Source organism: Neovison vison, chromosome 10 (genome assembly GCF_020171115.1).
Source record: "Neovison vison isolate M4711 chromosome 10, ASM_NN_V1, whole genome shotgun sequence".
In the NCBI taxonomy this organism is placed as follows: domain Eukaryota; kingdom Metazoa; phylum Chordata; class Mammalia; order Carnivora; family Mustelidae; genus Neogale; species Neogale vison.
In genome coordinates, this window is record NC_058100.1 from 75,176,603 (window position 1) to 75,186,911 (window position 10,309).

The following is a 10,309-nucleotide window of genomic DNA, read 5'->3' on the forward strand; positions in this document are numbered from 1 at the left end:
CATAATCTCTTCCAGTCCCATCCATGTTGCTACAAAAGTTGGGTATTCGTCCTTTCTGATGGAGACATAATACTCCACAGTGTATATGGACTACATCTTCCTTATCCATTCGTCCCTTGAAGGGCATCTTGGTTCTTTCCATAGTTTGGCGACCGTGGCCATTGCTGCTCTAAACATTGGGGTACAGATGGCCCTTCTTTTCACGACATCTGTATCTTTGGGGTAAATACCCAGGAGTGCAATTGCAGGGTCATAGGGAAGTTCTATTTTTAATTTCTTGAGGAATCTCCACACTGTTCTCCAAAGAGGCCACACCAACTTGCATTCACACCAACAGTGGAAGAGGGTTCCCCTTTCTCCACATCCTCTCCAACACATGTTGTTTCCTGTCTTGTTAATTTTGGCCATTCTAATGGTGTAAGGTGTATCTATTTTTTAAAATTTCTTTTCAGTGTTCCAGAATTTGTTTATGCACCATACCCAGTGCTCCATGCAATACGTGCCTTCCATAATACCCACCACCAGGCTCACCCAAACCCCTACCCCTCTCCCCTCCCAAACCCTCAGTTTGTTTCTCAGAGTCCACAGTCTCTCCCACTTCTAGTTGCCCGAACTGACTTCTCCTATCCATTTCCCAGTGTCCTCCATGTTATTACTCATGCTCCACAAATAAGCGAAACCATATGATAATTCTCTCTTTGCTTGACTTATTTCACTCAGCATAATCTCCTCCAGTCCCATCCATGTTGCTACAAAAGTTGGGTATTCATTCTTTCTGATGGAGGCATAATACTTTATAGAATATATGGACCATATCTTCTTTATCCATTCATCTGTTGAAGGGTATCTTGGCTCTTTCCATAGTTTGGCGACTGTGGCCATTGCTGCTATGAACATTCAGGTACAGATGGCCTTTCTTTTCACTACATCAGTCTCTTCGGGGTAAATACCCAGTAGTGCAATTGCAGAGTCACAGGGAAGTTCTATTTTTAATTTCTTAAGGACTTTCCACACTGTTTTCCAAAGTTGCCACACCAACTTGCATTCCCACCAATAGTGGAAGAGGGTTCCCCTTTCTCCACATCCTATCCAACACATGTTGTTTACTGTCTTGTTAATTCTGGCCATTCTAACTGTGTAAGGTGGTATCTCAGTGTGGTTTTGATTTGAATCTCCCTGATGGCTAGTGATGATGAACATTTTTCACGTGTCTGTTAGCCATCTGTATGTCTTCTTTGAAGAAGTGTCTGTTCATGTCTTCTGATCATTTTTTGACGTGATTATCTGTTTTAAATGTGTTGAGTTTGATAAATTCTTGATAGATCTTGGATATCAGCCCTTTTTGTGTCTTCATTGGAGAAGTGTCTGTTCATGTCTTCTGCCCGTTTTTGACATGATTTTCTGTTTTGTGTGTGTTGAATTTGAGGAGTTCTTTATAGATCTTGGACATCAGTCCTTTGTCTGTACTGTCACTTGTGAATATTTTCTCCCATTACGTGGTTAACTACCAACTCTTAGCCCCAACACTTCTGAATTCAACTATAATTATTATAAATATTTTACTGTACTTCCTAGCAATCTCTATTCTATAAACATTTATGTGGAATCAAATTATACTCTGTGTGTGTGTGTGTGTGTGTGTGTGTGTGTATGTGTCTATACTTGATATAGGATTTTTTTGGTCACTTTTCATGTTATAGTATGCCAATGATATACCCAATTAGATTCTAATTTCTCTTTATGATTTGTTCAAATTTTTATGTGTGCTAGATAGCCATCTTGTAGATGATCTTGCATTTCATCATTTGGTAGATAAGCAAAAGTAGATAATAACTACTGACATCTTATTACTAGTGTAGGTATGAAATAGTTAGGCTTTTATGTATTTTTGAAATGAAATTACCTTAAAGATGGAAAAAAGCATTTTCTCCCATTTCCTCTGAACAGAGAGTCTCAGACAGTCCCAGAAGTTATGGAAGAAGCTTTGAGTAAGTTAGAAGGAAATATGGGTAGAAGTAGGCACTGGAGTGATTGGATCTAGTTTCTTGCCACAAGTATTTAATGAGTAGAGCACAAAGCATTTTGGTTGGCCAAGTTTTAATGAGGTGCTTTTAAGAAGTGATTTCTTCATCCCTCTGATTATCATCACATTCAATACAAATTGTGATTTATGAATATAAGTGAGTTACACAATTCTTGAAAAAATAAACTGAGAATTGGATTGATAATGAAAAATTCTGAGTAAATGTACATATTTTAATTTTAGGACTGCAACTTAATCATTGTTTTATCCACATTCAGGATATAAGTTTCCCATCCTGACATATGGCTCGGAATGTATGTGCTGGTGTCTTTCTACGATATCCACGAAGACAGTCAAATTCAATCACATCCCCTGTTGCAGAATAATACATTTTTGTATCATGAGTCCATCAAAATCTTATATTATGTCTTCTCATCATTTCTGCTGATAATGTACAGGGCTCTGGTATAAAAAAAAGAACATAAAACATTGAAAACAGAATTTCAGACATTCAAGTAGAATCTTCTACACAGGTCCAGGGCTTCATTTTCAAAACTTTTTCAAACCAATTCATTGAAAGACCACCGTGTCCATTTTAAACACTTTAAATGATGAATGATGTAAAATGAGATATTATTTTTAAGCTGTGATAATTAAATGTTATAATCAAAGATTCATAGAATCGATGAAATCAAGTTCTTTCATTAAAGGATCTTTTGCTTGAACAAGAGGGTTTTCCCAACTTTATTTCATTATACATTAGTATTTGGTAGTCAGCATTCAATGAATGTTTTTTAACCCATGACAAGTCTATTAAAAACAGCAAAGCATCTATTATACTGATTTTCCCAGGATCCATGAGAATAGTGAAATATTTACCTAAGCATTTTGGTGGTGGTGACCACTTTCCATTTCTGCATGTTATGGTCCTGGGTCCCTGAAGTACATAGAAGTCAAGACATTTGTACTCTACTATTACAAAAGGAACATCAACTTTGTTAATTAAAGTGAAAGAATTACACATTTGCGTAATGGGAAAGGGAATTTCAGGCTTGCTGTTCTGGACAGGATGAGGTAGAAAACTGTGCTTATTCCTTCTGCTCAGTATCACTAAAAATTCTGAATATATTATAAAGACCAACAAAAGAGATTGTGAAGGATTTAGAGATGTCGATCTGATCTGAGGCCTTGGTATTCAAGGATCATACCGAAGTAAGTTGTTTGGGTTTTCATGTTGCCGCCTATGGATCCTGGACTGGGCACTGAAGAAGACTGGGACCAGAGATGATAACAAGTTTAGGGGAAAAAAGTCCCAAGGATTGCCTGCTGTCTTTAGCCAAAGGCTCAGGAAAGGAGTATTCTAGCAATACAGATTTTTTTTTTTACAATACTTGAATTACTCCTGAAGAAACTCCTAGAAGAAACCTCGACCAACCCTCTCCCTACGTTGATGAGAGGTCAGGGGTGGAGTCTTGACTTCCAGACACAGTCAGGGAACAAGACACCTTACTAGTTTCCACGGTGTCAGTGGAGGCCAAGTGGAAGCCTGGACTTGCACTCTGCAGTAATGGAGGCCTGATAAATAGGAGATTTCAATAAAATCCAGAGTCTTAAAATACAACACCCAAAATTCTAAAATACAATTGAAAATCATTCTTCACAGCAAGGATCTGGAGAAATCTCAAAAGAGAAAAGATAATCAATAGATCACAACACTGAGATGACACAGATATTGGAATTATTTGATGATGGTTTTTAAAAATCTAGTGGGAATTACAGAACTAAAATTCCACTACTAGTGGAATTAAAAAATCCTCACTGGATGGGCTCAATTATGGATTACGGATGACAGAAGGCTAAATAAACTTGACTATAGAATATGGGATTGGGAGGGAGCCAAACCATAAGTGACTCTTAATCTCACAAAACAAACTGAGGGTTGCTGGGGGGAGGGGGGTTGGGAGAGGGGGGTGGGGTTATGGACATTGGGGAGGGTATGTGCTTTGGTGAGTGCTGTGAAGTGTGTAAACCTGGCAATTCACAGACCTGTACCCCTGGGGATAAAAATATATGTTTATAAAAAATAAAAAATTTAAGAAAAGAATATAAATGGCTCACTTTGAAAATAGATTGAAAACAAAACCAAAAAAACTTTCTAAAATATGGACTGAAATTTCCCAAATTTTTACAAGGCATAAACATTCTTTTTTTTTTAAGATTTTATTTATTTATTTGACAGAGAGAAATCACAAGCAGATGGAGAGGCAGGCAGAGAGAGAGAGAGAGAGAAGCAGGCTCCCTGCTGAGCAGAGAGCCCGATGCAGGACTCGATCCCAGGACCCCGAGATCATGACCTGAGCCGAAGGCAGCGGCTTAACCCACTGAGCCACCCAGGCACCCAAGGCATAAACATTCTTATTGAAAAAGCCAAACAGGACCAACCCTCCAAAATTCATGCCAACATACACCATAACTAAACTGAGGAAAAGAAAAAAATCTCAAAAGCAGCTACATAGCAACTATGCAAAATAATAAGGGAGAAAGAATTCAAATGTCAGTGGGGTCCTCATCTGTGACCTTCAAAGCAGAAAGGGGTGACAATATTTTTCAAGTGCTAGAAGACAAGAACTGTCAGCTCTGAATGCTATATCCTGTCATAGTATCATTTGGGGTTTAAGAGAGAGAAGAAGATATTCTGAGACAAAGGAAAACAGAGCATTTATCTCCAGTAGATCTGTCTTTAAAGAACTGTTAAAGAAATACTTCAGATATCAGGAAAAAGATAACAGAACAAGGATTGAGACTTCACTAAGGAAGAAAAAACAACAGACGGAAGAAATAAGGGTAAATATGATGGACTTTCTTTTTCCTAAGGGGTTTGTTAGGTTTGGTGTTTGTGCAACATTATATCACTTGATTTGGTGCTCAATATATGTAGAAGAAATACTTAAGACACTTATGTTTGAACTGTGGGGAATGTATGGGTGCCTGGGAGGCTCAGTCAGTTGGTTAAGTGTCCACTCTTTTCCACTCTTTTTTTAAAAATTTATTTATGTTCAGAAAAACATTATTCATTATTTTTTTTCACCACACCCAGTGCTCCATGCAAGCCGTGCCCTCTATAATACCCACCACCTGGTACCCCAACCTCCCATCCCCCCGCCACTTCAAACCCCTCAGACTGTTTTTCAGAGTCCATAGTCTCTCATGGTTCACCTCCCCTTCCAATTTACCCAAATTCCCTTCTCCTCTCTAACTCTTAACTTTAGCTCAGGTCCTGATGTCAAGGTTGTGAAATTGAGCCCTGTGCCAGGCTCCAAACTGGGCGTGGAGACTGCTAAAGATTTTCTCTCTCCTTCCTCTACCACTCCAATCCCTCTCCCTCTTTCTCTCTCAATAAATAAGTAATAAATAAAATAAAATAACATGTGGGGTGGGTAAATGGACCCTAAGTGGAAGTAAGTTTTCTTCATTTCACTCGAAGTGGTAAAATGTCAAAACCAGGGGGAGAAGTGACAAGTTATATATGTGCATCTTAATACATTGAGCAACCACAAACACAGCTCTACAAAGAGATATGTGCCAAAACAATAAAGACATATCAAAATGAGATTATTTTAAAATGATCCAAATATCCACAGAATTGGCAAAAAAGGAAATGAGTGAGAAACAGAGGAAAGAAACAGAAGGCAAATAACAAAACCATCGACAGCCATTAATCTATCAATAATTACTCCAACTATAAATGGTTTAAATTCTTTAGTTAAAAGACTGAGCATGGCAGAGGGGACACAAAAACAAGAGCTGACTATATGGCAAATAAAAGAAACTAACTTTAATGTGAAAACATACGTGGGCTCAAAGTAAAAGACTGGAAACTATATATGCCAGGCAAAATTTGATTTGAAAAACAAGCAGGTATAATATCTCCTCCTATAATACTTCTATCCCCTTATAATATCTCCTTCTATAATATTTCCAAAACTCTAAATACTGGAGTGTCCTATGACCAGGTCCTTAGAGTTTTTTTCCTGTATATATGAATTCTTTGGTTGACCTCAGCTAGAAACCTACCTTTTTATAGTCCACATGCTGAAGAAGCCCAAATTTATATCACATTCCATGATATGCCCCAGCTGCTGATTGATTGTGTGTCTCAAAGTGAAATAGCCCCCCTCCCCCAACATATGTTTAGTACATTTATTACTCAGGAAAAACTGAGCTTCTTAACACTTAAGATAGAGAATTTTCTTGGCGCCTGGGTGGCTCAGTTTATTAAACGTCTAACTCTTGATTTCTGCTCTTGTCATACTCTCAGGGTCGTAAGATCGAGTGTTGGGCTCCACACTCAGTGTGGCATCTGCTAAAGATTCTATCCCTCCCCTTGTTCCTCCCTTCACTGCTTACACTCATGTAAGAGAGTGCTTACACTCTCTTAAAAAAGAGAGAGAGAGAGAGAGAGAGAGAGAGTGAGAAAGAGAGAGAGAGATTTTTCCATGACTCCAACTGTCCTAAAGTGGTCAGATCTTCCATAAAATAAATATATATTATCACTACACTGTCCACAAAAAAAAATTGGATTTTAAGCACCACCATTTTATTTGAAATGAAATAAAGATTCCATAAGAAGTATGTAACTATATTTATTTATATTGACATATTTAGTCCCTAATATAGTCTCTAAAACCCGAGGGGAAATAAGATACTTTACCTGCACACTGAGGCGGTTGTGACCAGTACCGATTGAAATATGTCACTTCTTCTTCCCCAAACAGTTCAAAAGGTTTGATGCTTTGTAATGTGCATCTGACCAGGTAGACACCTAGGCTTCTCATTTAGTATGATTGCATTTTCCACCTTGGGTGGATTCTCACAGGAAATATCTGAATAGAAAGAAAAAAATAGCATCTCTAAAGTAATAATCATTTAGAGTAGCAAATCAATGAACAGGATAACAGAGATTTAAAATCAACACAATCTGCCATGAAAGAGTGCCAATTTGGGAAATTTATATATAAGATTGAAGAAAAGGAGATTCATAACAGTGTCTTGTCCTTTGAGGAATGAGGATAGAACACAAACGGACTATGCGCATATTAGGTACTGTGAGTAAAGTGCAGGCTATGGCGCTTAGGCTTCCCAAACATATATTGGATGTTCACGACGAGTGGTCATCCGCACTTACTTTCTGTGTCAAAAACGCTTCCAACATTGTGAGGGAAGTGTGCTTTAGGAGGGATTTGTTGCAGTGTTGCGTCTGTCAAAGAAGGAAGCTCTTGGAGTGACTCTGTAGTAACTGCAATAGGCGCACATAGGGCTCCAGTCTCGGACGTCTATCCGTTGGACTATAGCAAGTTCTGTTTAAGGGAAACTCCTTCAGGCGGAATCTCACTTCTCACAGTGTCTTTCAAGTGGAGGAAAGAAGAGAGAACAAGGACGGACAGCGGGAAGGTTGCATGCTGTGAGTGAAGGACAGGGTAAGGCACATAGGCCTCTATGACACATACTGGAAGGTCAACCCCTGTGATGTTCCACATGTCTACCTCATCTCAGAACACTTCAAATGTATGAGGGAACTGGTACAGTACGTTCTCCCGACAGGAATGAGACTGTGCTACTTTGGAATCTGTGGGACCTGTCTATGTAGCAATCATGAAGTGTCTCACATAGGACCCTGACAGGTGATTCTTAGGAAAGTTTCTGTTCAGGAATCCTACTTCAGGTGCGTACTCATTCATAACACTGTCTTCTCCTTTGAGGAATGAAGACAGAACACGGATGGACAATGGGCACATTAGGTACTGTGAGGAAAGTGCAGGCTATGTCGCTTACGCATCCCAAACACATATTGGATGTTCACGACCAGTGGTCATCCGCACTTTCTTTCGGTGGCAGAAACGCTTCCAACATTGTGAGGGAAGTGTGCTATAGGAGAGAATCATTGCAGAGTTGCGCCTGCCGAAGAAGGAAGCTCTTGGGACTGACTCTGTGGTTACTTCAATAGGCGCACATAGGGCTACAGTCTCGTACGTCTATCCATTGGACTATAGCAAGTTCTGTTTAAGGGAAACTACTTCAGGCGGAATCTCACTTCTCACAGTGTCTTTCCTGTGGAGGAAAGAAGATAGAACAAGGACGGACAGCGGGAAGGTTGCATCCTGTGAGTGAAGGACAGGGTAATGCACTTAGGCCTCTATGACACATACTGGAAGTTCAACACCTGTGATTTTCCAGAGTGTCTACGTTGTCTCAGAACACTTCAAATATACGAGAGAACAGTGCTACAGTACGTTCTCCTGACAGGGATGAGTCTGTGCTAAGTTGGATACTGTGGGACCTGTCTGTGTAGCAATCGTTAAGTGTCTCATTCAGGACCATGACAGGTTATAGTTAGGAAGGGTTCTGTTCAGGGATCCTACTTCAGGTGCGTGCTCATTCATAGCAGTGTCTTCTCCTGTGAGGAATGAAGATAGAACACGGACGGACTATGGGCCCATTATGTACTGTGAGTAAAGTGCAGGCTATGGCGCTTATGCATCCCACACACATATTGGATGTTCACGAACAGAGGTCATCCACACTTTCTTTCAGTGGCAAAAACGCTTCCATCATTGTGAGGGGTGTGCGCTTTAGGAGGGATTCATTGCAGTGTTGTGCTTTAAAAGAAGGAAGCTCTTGCGAGTGACTCCGTGGTAACCGCAATAGGCGCACATAGGGCTCCAGTCTCGGACGTCTATCCGTTGGACTATAGCAAGTTCTGTTTAACGGATACTCCTTCAGGCGGAATCTCACTTCTCACAGTGTCTTTCAAGTGGAGGAAAGAATATAGAACAAGGACGGACAGCGGAAAGGTTGCATCCTGTGAGTGAAGGACAGGATAAGGCACTTAGGCCTCTATGACACATACTGGAAGTTCAACACCTGTGTTGTTCCACAGTGTCTTCCTCATCTCAGAACACTTCAAATGTACGAGGGAACTCTGATACAGTACGTTCTCCCGAAAGGGATGAGTCTGTGCTAAGTTGGAAACTGTGGGACTTCTCTATATAGCAATCATGAAGTGTCTCATACCAAACCCTGACAGGTGATTCTTAGGAAGGTATCAGTTCAGGGATCCTACTTCAGGTGCATGTTCATTCATAACCGTGTCTTCTCCTTTGAGGAATGAAGATAGAACATGGACGGACAATGGGCACATTAGGTACTGTGAGTAAAGTGCAGGCTATGGCGCTTATGCATCCCAAACACATATTGGATGTTCACGACCAGTGGTCATCCGCACTCTCTTTTTGTGTCAAAAACACTTTCAACATTGTGAGGGAAGTGTGGTAGGAGAGAATCATTGCAGTGTTGTGCCTGTCAAAGAAGGAAGCTCTTGGGACTGACTCTGTGGTTACTTCAATAGGCGCACATAGGGCTACAGTCTCGTACGTCTATCCGTTGGACTATAGCAAGTTCTGTTTAAGGGAAACTCCTTCAGGTGGAATCTCACTTCTCACAGTGTCTTTCCAGTGGAGGAAAGAAGATAGAACAAGGACGGACAGCGGGAAGGTTGCATCCTGTGAGTGAAGGACAGGGTAAGGCACTTAGGCCTCTATGACAGATACTGGAAGTTCAACACCTGTGATGTTCCAGAGTGTCTATGTCGTCTCAGAACACTTCAAATATACGAGGGAACGGTGCTAAAGTACGTTCTCCCGACAGGGATGAGTCTGTGCTAAGTTGGACATTGTGGGGCCGGTCTGTGTAGCAATCGACACTTAACGAGTCTCATTCAGGACCATGACAGGTTATTGTTAGGAAGTTTTCTGTTCAGGGATCCTACTTCAGGTGCGTGCTCATTCATAGCAGTGTCTTCTCCTGTGAGGAATGAAGATAGAACACGGACGGACTATGGGCTCTTTAGGTACTGTGAGTAAAGTGCAGGCTATGGTGCTTAGGCATCCCAAACACATATTGGATGTTCAGGACCAATGGTCATCCACACTTTCTTTCGGTGGCAAAAACGCTTCCAACATTGTGAGGGAAGGGTGCTTTAGTAGAGAATCATTGCAGTGTTGCGTCTGTCAAAGATGGAAGGTCTTGGGACTGACTCTGTGGTTACTTCAATAGGCGCACATAGGGCTCCAGTCTCGGATGTCTATCGGGTGACTATAGCAAGTTCTGTTTAACGGATACTCCTTCAGGCGAAATCTCACTTCTCACAGTGTCTTTCCAGTGGAGAAAAGAAGATAGAACAAGGACGGACAGCGGGAACGTTGCATCTGTGAGTGAAGGACAGGGTAA

At 40.6% G+C, this 10,309-nt stretch overlaps 1 long non-coding RNA gene across 1 annotated transcript; it reads right to left on the reverse strand.

The window, feature by feature from the left end:
- Window positions 1–2,088: 2,088 nt before the first annotated feature.
- On the reverse strand, window positions 2,089–6,901 carry LOC122918202. The gene is made up of 3 exons (XR_006386574.1): window positions 6,735–6,901; window positions 2,903–2,960; window positions 2,089–2,485 (listed from the first exon to the last, which is right to left on the reverse strand). It is a non-coding gene; the product is annotated as an uncharacterized LOC122918202 (long non-coding RNA).
- Between the last annotated feature and the right edge of the window lie 3,408 nt (window positions 6,902–10,309).